The sequence below is a fragment of the Triturus cristatus genome, chromosome 8 (assembly GCF_964204655.1).
Source record: "Triturus cristatus chromosome 8, aTriCri1.1, whole genome shotgun sequence".
Lineage (NCBI taxonomy): Eukaryota > Metazoa > Chordata > Amphibia > Caudata > Salamandridae > Triturus > Triturus cristatus.
In genome coordinates, this window is record NC_140591.1 from 145,749,955 (window position 1) to 145,761,969 (window position 12,015).

General features: G+C 45.0%; 1 long non-coding RNA gene across 1 annotated transcript; it reads right to left on the reverse strand.

Moving 5' to 3' along the window:
- Positions 1–10,355: 10,355 nt before the first annotated feature.
- Positions 10,356–11,101, reverse strand: LOC146801702 (uncharacterized). The gene is made up of 2 exons (XR_014968064.1): positions 11,039–11,101; positions 10,356–10,581 (listed from the first exon to the last, which is right to left on the reverse strand). It is a non-coding gene; the product is annotated as an uncharacterized LOC146801702 (long non-coding RNA).
- Positions 11,102–12,015: the final 914 nt, after the last annotated feature.

The following is a 12,015-nucleotide window of genomic DNA, read 5'->3' on the forward strand; positions in this document are numbered from 1 at the left end:
CACAGATGCTGTCTTGGAGCTACTTGAAATAAAGGCCTTATCTGTGATCAAGAAGCACTCCTTGGGTCCATTTTGAATCCCATGGTTCAACACTGCTGGGAAATATGTGCCTTCCCTATGGAAAAAGTATTAATCCGCTGCCTTTCGGCTAGGTTTGACCGTGCATGCTGTCATAGCAGCTGATCCAGCCTCAGCCTGGACATGGCAAAGAATATCTTAACAGAGATGATGAACCTACCAAATGCACAGCAGATTTCTCTTCAACTAGATACACAACCAAAAGACACAGCCATTTGACCTCAAACTTGGTTACTTCTTAGACTAAGGACGCAGCGACTTGAATAGGGAAGGGGCAAAGCATATCTTATATGATAGTTGATCATTCTCTGTCTGGCCAGGGGAGACTATACACTAAGAACAGAAATCTATCTAATGCAGAAACTAATGTATTCAAAGGCACACACTTCAAATCCTAGTATTCTTTTACACAGGATATAATTTCTCGAGAGCGTTGTAACAAACGTTCAGTTTGTGATCTTAAAGCACAAATGCGCAGATTCCTGGCATGTACTCATCTGGAGTACAGCCACATCAAAGTAAATTATGACAGATGACACAGCAAATTGTTGAATTCTACTTGAAGGTGATTTCAGAAGTGTAAGACTGAAAAATATGCCATTTTCAGGTAACTTTTCTCAAGAGCCATAGCCATGTTAGGAGGAAAAGCCACTTCGAGGACGGAGCATCTGTATAACAATTAGGTAATATGCATTTTAAAATGGTTCTAACAACAAGCGACAGACAGAGACAGACAGACGGATAGATGGATGAGGTGGGAGGAAAGAATGTGTGGGGGAACAAAACAGGTCAGAGAGGATGGGGAAGTTCATGGTCAATGGTGGGTGGGAGGGGCTGGGGCAAGCAGATGGGCAATGGAGGTTCAGTGGGAGGGGCCTGGGCACGCACATAGACAATGGAGAGTGTGCAGGAGGGGTAGAATTAACCAGATGGACCATAGAGGGTAGGTGTACAAGCTTAGACAGTGGAAGCCTACAAATAACTAGCACCTGACCTGCTATCCCTATTTATTATGCATATATTGGGAAGTACCCAAGGTAGTGTGTGCACACAGTTAGCACACCCACTGTCACGGTGCAATCCAATACTGGAATCAACAACTTCTAATCAGAACAAAAGGTGCACCACTAAAAAGATGAGGAAACACACATTAAATTATCAGATCCGTGTCCAGAGTTATTTCTTCAAATTCTTCGTTTATTCAAAAAGTTAAAACCGATCAAGTTGAAATGAACAGCCGTTGTTTAACCTTGATCGGTTTTAACTTTTTGAATAAACGAAGAATCTGAAGAAAAAACTCCGGACACGGATCTGATAATTTGAATAGAGGGTAGGTGGAAGGGGCAGGGGGGCAAACACACGGACAACAGAGGTATGGTGGGTAGGAGGGACTGGGGCAGGAACGCAGAGGAGAAATGGGTTCACGATAAAGACAGCTGAAAAACAAAAACACCTTTGCAGAGTGCATAAAACAAAAAGAAACAAGCATTGGCTTAGCCAATAGGTCTCGCTTTTGGGACCTTATAAGTATTTAGTTATGCAGCACAATATCCTTAGTGCAACAACATCAACTGTTGCATGGCTAAACACTTATAAGGTCCCAAAGGCAAGACCTATTGGCTATGCCAATGCTTGTTTAACAATGCAAGCATGAGCTAAAAAAAAAAAAAAAAATCACACAGTATTTGTGGCTAAAACTGAGGTGGGTGAGATAGTCCCTGGATGAGCAACCCGAAAGCTATTTCATCCCCATTTTAGAGTTTTGCCCACACCGACTACACCCCTCCTACCACGATAGGAGAGGATGTGGTCTTATTGCTAGGGCGGTCGACCACAAAGCTGCGGAACCGGGTTCGAGTCTCGGCAGGTACGCTCAACACCCTGTGATTCTGGGCAAATCACTTAATCTCCCCATGCCCAACTAAAATGAATATGTCCGTCTGTTATGCAACTGGTGCTCATGTAAAGCTCTGTACCTTTGGGTCCAGTTTGCTCTATATGAAACTCTGAAAAAAGAAATAAAATATCATTCGACAGCTGCAAGAGGAAAATTAAAGAGTCCCTCATCAACCACATTCAAGGGCTTGTGTCCCACTATCTCTCCTCCCGCACAAAGGCTGAAACTTCACCCTCCTAACAGAAAGGCAGGGCTCCAGACCCAACGTTACCCCCATGCAATGCTCGGGCAGCAGTCTCACGTGTTCTCTGCCCCAGTCTCTATTGTCACCCCTATTCTTTCACTAGTCTCGCTCGCTACCGTCACTCCGCAACATCACCAACTCTGCTGCTGTCTCATGCAATATTTCCTACGGCCCAAAGTTGCAGTCTCACCCCAGCTCGAAGTAACCTTCCCCAGGAGGCAGCCATGTTGCCAATAGACAGCTTGGATGACCTGCAAAAGGGGCGCCCCCATGGTTGACGAATAGGAAGAGGGTTCTACGTCTGTCTCTGTCCGATGAACATTAGGAGGAGCTCTGGTTGAAAGTGCGACTGTTGCAGATTTAGCGCTGCTGAGGAGCATTATGGTACATGTGTGGCACTTTTAACTAGAGATGGGTGAGCAAGCAGATTAACAGGGAGAGCGGAGCCATGGGTCTAGTCGGGCTCTACGAGCACGAACTGAGTCAAACATCTTGTAACACGGGGCTAACAGGCGCTCGCCATGATGTTTTTGTTTTGCTTTTTCTGCCATCCCACTTGGACGGCCTCGCCTGCTAAAAGGTTTCTTATCTTTATGGGGCCATGTGTTTTTCCCCATAAAGATAAGAAACCTTTTACTTCAGAAGGAAAGCGGGCGAGGCTGTCCAAGTGGGACGGCAGAAAAAGCCGAGCGAAAGCGTCACCAACAGCTCTTTCCCAATGGCTGGCCGCCGTTTAGCATAAACGGTGACGCCCGCCAATGGGAAAGAGGGGCGGGGCTTAAAGCCTTTTACTGAAAAATCCCCAAAACATATAATCTCGCCAGCGAGACTGCGCATGTGCGCAGCCTACACTAGCGAGACCTAAAAAGGAGCCTCTGAAAAATGAGCAGTTGAAGGAGAAAAGAAATGCGGCCATGCTCCAGGGGAGGGTCGAACACATTAAGAGGAAGAAAGACTAAAAAAGCTGATAAATGAAAAGCAAGCAAATGATTGTGACAATGAAGCCAACCAAAGGTAACAAATCCAATGGCTGTCCTCTAAGCCCCCTGTAAGGTAACATAAGGTCTCACAAGAGACAGCGCATGTGCCGTCTTAGGCAATACCTAAAACCAGCTACTGCCACCAACGCCGTTTACTATTAAAAGACAACAAGTATAATATTCGACTAAAGACACAAATGCAGTACAATCAGTCCTCAGCCACTGTGATAAGCAGCTGGAGCACCAGGTGTAACAGTAGCTGGGCACTGCGTACACAGAGTTCTGTAGAGAGCAGGGATATGTCAAATGTGTACACCTGAACTGTAGTATCATAATCAAACCACATGATCGCAAAGCCAGGGCTGTACAGGCAGATGGTCATCATGCCACAGATGGCTTACGTCCAAGTAAAATGTATACTTCACAGCGAACACAGCAGTACTACATAGGAACACCAATGACCACATGTGAATGAATGACAAACTGCAGCTTGGGCAACAACTGTAAAAGTACACTGATTTCTAGTGTGCATATTCGAAATCTAGTGTAGGCGTTATTAGGTTTATGTCACATTTATCGTACAAGACCCTGTCTGACAGCCTCCAATGCCCAACATATATTAGCAAAACATTAAATACCAACTGTATTGCTATAGGACCAATTGACCACACTAAATAAATCATACTTCCAACAAAAGGGGCTATATCAGTCACAATCAATAAACTATGTATCCGAGCAAGACCAGACTGCATATGAAAAACAGAAAGAAAATCGCATGTCAGTGAGAGGTGTAGCTAGTTACAGAATACCAAATTATTTGAAAGGTACAAGGATGTACCCATTAAGCGGGATACACAAATAGTTTATACTCACCCACTGCTATACATTTAAAGCATACAAATCGATTAAAAGCCACTACACATCAATCAAGGAAATAAAAATACAAATTAGGCGTAACAGAAAGTATGCGCGACATATTAGTCATATAATACAACTGCTTACGCCTGCTGAGGAATTCTGCATACATGTGAAAAAGAGGGAACAGGAAAGGTGGCTTGTAGGAGGCTGGCTCTCTGTACAGTGTACTAAAATGAAGTACACAATGTAGAAAGTCCAAGAATCCTCACGAAGCGGTATAGTGGTCCAATAGATAGTACTAACGCTCCATTTTGTGGTAGTGTGGGTGAGCAGTTAGGCTTATCCCGGGGTCGTGTTAAGCTTTTGTTTTCACAGACAGAGGCAAGAAACAAGGCACACACTGAAGAATAAATCTGAGACCAATGTTGTACAAAAATAGCACCTATCTTTATATATTTTCGAGAAGCAAGACTTCAAATCGGAGACATACTTTGTACAGTTTTAAGATACTTAAATACTTTGCAAACTGTAAATTTCAGAATAAAAGAGATGCAGTTCAAAGTATGCAGTACTTTCAGTAGCTACGCACTCAGCTGTCGATACCGTCAAATATTTTCCATCGCAGTCACTGCAGAAGGCAATGGAGCGGGGTCCACTGTTTGGAGTTCAGTGGAGCTTCAACGTGGTCACCATTGAGGTCGCCGTCAGCAGGTCACTGTATGTCTATGAGATCACTGCCAACCCAGTGGTCGCAGTCACAGTTGCTGGGATGAAGTTGCAGGCTTTGTTGGTGGCGTCCCACTGACACAGTTACCCTTGCGGTCGCTGGAAGGAGGACTCCGCCAAGGAGTTTTGGATGACCACACTACCAGGAGTGGTTGGAGGTCTTCTTCACTGGCAGTATAAATATCTTTGGGGGCCCAGGATTTAGGTACAGCAGGAGTAGATGTGCACCTGGAGGAGGAGTATCGGGAGTCTTGGGTGCTGGAGGTCAGAGGTCACGACAGTGGTCAGGCCACAGGTGGGTTGCAGAGCAGACTGTTGCGTAGGAGAGGCGGTTATGCCAAGGTTGCTGTTTTCACCATCAAAGCCACCAGATGGAGGGTGCAGGCTTGCAGGAGCGGGGCTGTTGCCAGCATCGGTCACTGTGGTGAGAGATTCCTCGAGGTGATGGAGGCATGCTGCAAGTTTCTTTACAGTGGCTGTTGTTTAGTTCTTATTAATCCGTAGGATCTGCACGTTTGTTGGACAACAAACTTTGGGCGCGGTGTCTAGACTGATTCCGGCCATCACTGCAGGATATGTTGGCCTGGAGACCAGCTAGCTCACAGTGCCACCATAAGCCCCCCCCCCCTAAGCCAAACATGGAGCAAATGGTTTCTGACAACCACTGAACATGACAACCCGACCCCTCAGGGGTCATAGTAACATATCTAGAACCCTTTTGCGTAGTTACTCGTGCTCTCTTGTTCTCAGAGAAATATACAAAGAATACACATTGGGAGGTTTTAAATATATTTATTGAACCAACTTTATTCTTGTATAGAATACCTATGCTGCGATAATCTGTAGACAGAAGCAGATGAAAGTGATCACAATAATGGTAAATAGCAAGTATAGTTCCACCATGGTGCCAAAATATATGCAGGCATATGATACAAGGTAGTAATCAGATGTACTCCTACTATGCACTCCCTATTCTGTGTAAGTCTAGAGTGTATGTAGGTGTAGAGCCAAGAAACCCCCCACGGGATGATACAATCCCCATTTCCTGGAGGGATAGAATGTAGGACCCTGTCCTGGTCACGAACTGGACACCTCTCACGGAGATCTCAGACCACTGCTAGGTAAAGTCTCAGCATGTAGGTGCCCTCGGTGTCAGCTGAAGTGTCTCCTCGCCCAACCCTTGGAAATGCTTATTTATTTACCATTAAAAGCAATCCTGCGATGTATGTGTAGATTGGCATTGTTATGGATATGTAGATAGCTCTGTCAACTCGTGGATGAAGATAGAACGACATTTGTACAGCGTGCACAGAATAAAGGCCTTGTACGTGGTGGTCGGGGCATCATTATAATGTTGAGCAAAGCCAGATGTATAAACAGAGCAGTTTCAGAGAAACTAATCCAGCATGGGCACTCACGCAAATGTGTGCAAAAGGTTACAGAAAATGTTGTTGTGCAGATAAGTGGAAAATATGACAAATGTGCAGCATTTCTACATGGGCCTAACTCGGGCATATAACATTGAGAGTCGTGTTGACACAAGTGCCAGTGCTCAGAGCACCGTGGTTCTTTACCGGCGGTCACCGGGGACTAGAGTCTCTAGCCCAAAGAGAGGTTCTTTGGCAATTGGCAAAGATCGGAAGGACTACAGGGTTTCTTGGAGGCATATCAGATCACAGGAAAGACAGCCAGTCCAGTTGTCGAGTCTTGGTTGCAGCTGGCAGAGCTTTGCCGGTTTCTTGCTGCAAGAGGGCTCAATTCCTGGTCCATCAGCAGTCTTCTTTCATCGTCTTCTTTTGGCCCGTGGAATCTGAAGTCAGGCTCTAGGAGAGCAACCTAAATACTAAAGGTAGAGGCATTTTTAGGGGAGGCCAGGTAGTAGCCAATGGGCTGCTTACCAGGAGAGAGCCTACACCCACTTTATGCTCACCCCACGTGGGGGCAGGTATACCCTGACTCCTAATAGGCTACTATCCCCAACTTCAAGATGGCGTATAGTCAAACGTGGGGTTTACCTTGCTTGTCCCACCAGAGGGGTGGCACTGGGGGGGAGGTAGACGTGTCTCCTAACTTACCTAATTTTCCTGCCAGACCTCCCGCCAAAAGATGGGGCAGGACAGGGGGGTCACCATCTGCTTCCTATAGCAGAGGCTGGGGGCAGGGTTCAAAGGCAGCATGCCTTTTGAAGCTCCTGTTTCTGCCGTGGCAGATCCTGAACAGGGGAAGATGTGACCACCTCTGCCCAGAGCAGGCATTGTCTCTGAATATGGAGAGCTCTGGATCTCTACCCAGGGGTCCAGAAACATGTCTGATGATGGCAGGCTGGCTACAACTAGACAGGAACCACACAAGTGGTCAGTAGGTTTCAGAGGATCCCCAATGAGGCACTCCTGTGTGAATTTATTAATAGATACATTACTGAGATCAGCTAGGACTTATTAAGGTGAGATGTTTGTACCAAACATCCCTTTCTATAGTGAAGCCATCAAGAGACTAGGAAACTCGTAGGGACGGGTATCAAACCATGTGCTTGTCATGGCTTTCCTGTGCACTTACATCACTCTAGTATGGATTGAACGCTGTAGGGGCACCCGCACTCGAGATATAGTGAACCCTGCCTTAGGGCTATTAAGGCCTTCAAGAGGGGTGACTTACCTATACCTTAAGCAGTGCTGGGAGGAATGGCACATAGGGCTGCGTGCCATGTTGACTCTTAGATTAGTCCTGCAGCTGGATACGCAGCCTGAAATGGCAGTGCCATCTTGTCTGGGGACCTTCTTCTGGCCTTAGGCCCTAGGTACCAGGGGTACCATTTACAAGGGACTTACAGGGGAAATAAAAGCTGTGTGAATTGTGGTACGTTTTTGGGGAAGAGATCAGGTGTCAGGGTCCTGATTGGCAGGACCCCAACACATGTGCAGGTCGCAGTCACATCCACATCAGGAAAAAGTGGGGGCTAACCATGCAAAATTAGGCACTTTCCTAAATGGCTGTAATCTGTTTACCTATCAAATACATGTATTAACAAGGATAAACAAAAGTGGGATGATAAACCTCTTTGAATAAACCAAGCTCACTTCTACTCAAATAAACGGTGAAAAACAAACATTTGTAATCTTTAATAAGATTGTTGGTTATTTTTATAATGTATTCCATGTCTAATTTGAATAACAGGATAAACTACATTTTCTATATTAGCAATGTGGTGTCTCTGAAGGCTTGGGGTAGATTTTAAAACGAAGAAATTCAAATAAACTCCTTTTTCGCCGTCTTCTGATCAGCATTACAATGACGAACCAGAAATGAAGATATAAGTCAAGCCACATACCTTTAATAAACAAGGCAAGAAGGAATTTAGCATCTGGTCGAGAAAAATACTGACTAGAGAATTTATTAACCAGGTTACACTGAAGAATACAGCAAAAGATGTCATGGCAGAGACATGCTGTGATTTTGGTACTCTCCAACCTAAATCCTTCTTTTGGTGAGGCAATAAACCCTCTTCAAACACTGTTCCCTGCTTTTAAATTTAGCACAAAAGAGAAAAGGTGTGTAGATCTATGTCTTGGTGCTGCTTTGGCTGCTTTGAAATAAACACTGGTTTGGATGCAGCTGGCTAAATGAAAACAATGACAACAGCGGGGGGCCCTGAAAACCTACTATAGCCACCCCTGCTTGAAAATACTCCTGGCAAATGAGTGGTGATCACCATCCTTCCGAATTGGTTAAGGACCCCATGTTTTGCAGCATTTACCGCCCAACTTCACTTTTGAATACCATCATCAAGATCTTGTCCAGCATCCTGGTGACTTGTCTTAAACAGTTCACTCCGACCCTGCTCTATTATTCTCAAGTTGGCTTCCTTCTCTTTCATTCTTTCCGAGACCACATCCGCTCCCTTCGACCATCTCCTATGGCTATCTTAGGACTGGAAAGAGCCCATTCTGGCCCTTTCACTTGTTGCCAAAAAGGCATTTGACCACAGTGAATGGAGCTATATGTTTTGTAGCCTGCGATAGATGGAACTGGCAGAGGGCTTCATAATGAAGATCCAATGGTTATACACACTGCCCAATGCTCAGGCTAACTGCAGCAACCTCCTCTCTAATCCTTTCCTGGTCTGCAGGGGCACCCAACAGCATTGTCCTCTGTCTCCACCGTTATTGCTCTTCACACTGGAGGCACTGGCTGCTGCCATCCACCCATTGTGGGCATCCCCACACCAGCTGGCCCATATAAACTATTCCTACTTGTGGATGATATCTTGCTCAAACCCACTATGCTAGACCTCTCTCTCATTGCTTTACTATCCCTCCTTGTAGATTTTTTCCTCTTTCACTGGCTACAAAATCAGTTGTGATAAAGGCAAAGCTCTTCCCATGTCCTGTACCACAACCAGAGTGGACATACCTGACTACCCATTCTTGTGAAATTCTCAACAATTCACATACCTCGGCATTTTCAGCACCAGAGCGTTTGCAGACATGGTCTTTGCTAACCTTGATGCACTTATCTTCAGCAATGGCACTGATATTGCTAAATGGAGCCATCTTAACTTGTTTATGTGGGGAGACTACAAGTTGTGAAAATGGTTGTGGCTCTCTGATTCACTTAGGTACTGGGTATGCTCCCCGCCTTGTTCAAGACTTCTCTCCTTCGCTTCATCGATAAGGATATCAGGTCCTGCGCCTGGGGAGGCTTGAAACCTCGTTTGAAAGCCTCCAAACTGATTGCACATCAGCAGTGTGGGGCCCTGGGATCTGTATCGAACACTACTTTGTGGCCTCCACCTTGCCCACTTATCCTCCATGTGACCTAAAACGATTGACCCACCCCTTCTAGGTTCACCTAGAACACACCATAACCGAATGTGGCCCTGGCATTGACCTCCTGTATCCGCATAAAACAACCCCCTCCCCTAGTATCTGTTTCTACCCCATTTTCAAGAACATGGTGATGATTTGGAACCAGGCCAACAAGCTGTTGCGGAACCATGCCTGCCTACATCTCTGTGCGTCCATGTGGAATAATGCTGTGATCCGGGTGTGTAGCAGGGCCATGTTTTTGAAGCGCTTGGAAGACTGCTGTCTCAGTCAACCTCCTGATCTCAGGAGAGATGAAAACATTCAACAAAATCTGGATGGAATTCCTCCTACCCTAGGCCCACTACTGAAGATACGTACAACTGACACACTGCCGACACAGCTCCCTGGGAGCCCAACAGTGGACTTTTCTAGCTTCCCCTATCACACAATACCCGTAGCTCTGGGGATCCTGCAAGAGGGTCTTTTATAATCTCATTGTCACCATGTGTGACCACTCCTGGCCCTTTTTTGTGCCAAATGGCAGGAGCAGCTCCAGGTGCAGTACAAAGAACAGGACTGAGCAGGCTTGATAGCAGACTTCAACAGGGGATTCATGAATCTATGAGGACTTTTTGCCTCTGTATATTGATCCAGGCCTGGTACTGGACTCCACATAAACTGGCGGTTTCAGGTCTTCAAAACAATTGCAGCAACACTTTGCTACATTTGCAATCGCACAGCCAATCCAAAATTATTACAACACTTCCTTTGTTCAAAAATCCATGTTTATTCCATGTTTTCCATAATTCATCAAGCTTTTCTCTCCTGTTCACAATAAGGCTGTCCGTCATCCCAATTTTCTCAAATGATGCAGTTATGCAAATCCAGGCCTTTTACTCCATCACATGGGCAACTCAATTCATATTGGGCAGCTAAAATTATCATAATGTCCCAATGCATTTCGGACTTTTTTGCGCCCTTCGTCAGGGGTAGCTGTTAAATTAGAATAAAAACCTCTATTAATCTTACATGTTCGAAAACTACGCTGTTTTTGCACAACTGCATACAATAATTCAATCATATTACAGTGAAGTATAAACAAGTAACTGAACCCTTTCGACCTGATTGTTCCTACTACAAACGCTAACCACTACCCAAACAAAACGACATCCTTACATTCATTGTGCTCCAACTTTAACGAGTGCTCACTGAACGCGGTAACCTCCCCCAACATCCATCCACGATCGCATACCTGCCTTTATGACCGCGTTACTAAGCAAATCCTCAACTGCCCGATATTCTTTATATAAACCATCCCCCCAGCCCGTAACTATCACCCCACCCAATTACCACCTAAATTCAAACTCACAAATGTGTATCTAGTATCCCAGCCACATCAACTCACTCCTTCGCGCTATACCCTTCCCCAAACCCGTTCTAAACCACATACCTGCTCTTCCTCCATTGTTAATCCTAACTCCCCCTTTCTTCGTAACTGTTTCACCAAACACAGGCACAAACACCTGACTCCTCCCACGCTCTCAATTTAAGCTCTTCCCATCGCGTGGACTCCACCGATCACCTGATCCTGATTACCTTCGCCTAGGCGCCGTTTCAACTACGTGACCCACTATCCCTTGTCTGTGAATCCTGACTCCACCCTCATCATTCCGATTCAAACTATTCCCTCAACATGGCTCAGACCCATCACTATATCCAAATTACCTTCAACTTAATTCCCCCAGTACAACATGACCCACTGTCCCTAACACGGAAACCTTCACCCCCGCTTGCGCTGAATGTTATCACATGTAATACAACACAGAAAAATCATTAAAATCCCATCTCATGTGCCTATTAATAAATTCATGCATGATAAACCATGTTTTTTAAGGAAGCAAATGAATGTCCAAGAAATTTATGCATTTTGTACCAGAGTTTTTGTCAAACACAGACTCAAGAGGGCACTCCATAGTTAACTTTGTGATTCCTTGTCATGAATTGTAGCAGCCTCATTCGTGATGATGTTACTTTGTAAGTTCTATGGACGTCTAGATTCGTCATTCTTATGTTGGGTGCGAAACTGCCAGAGAGGCAAGAATTATTTCTATGAATGCACTGTGGGATTGCAGCATGCACACCATATTTTTCAATTTACTCCATGTTTATCATTTTCTTCCATGCTTGCGTACCGACTGGAGCCGTGCCTCGCCTCAAAGCCCGTCTATGGAACTCTGAAACACTTGCAGCAACACTTTGCTACATTTAAAATCGCACAGCCAATCCAAAATTATTACAACACTTTCTCTTGTTCAAAAATCCATATTTATTCCATGTTTTCTATAATTCATCAAGCTTTTCTCTCCTTTCACAATAAGGCTGTCCTTCAGTTACTTGATTTATAATTATTACAGCCTTATTGTAAAC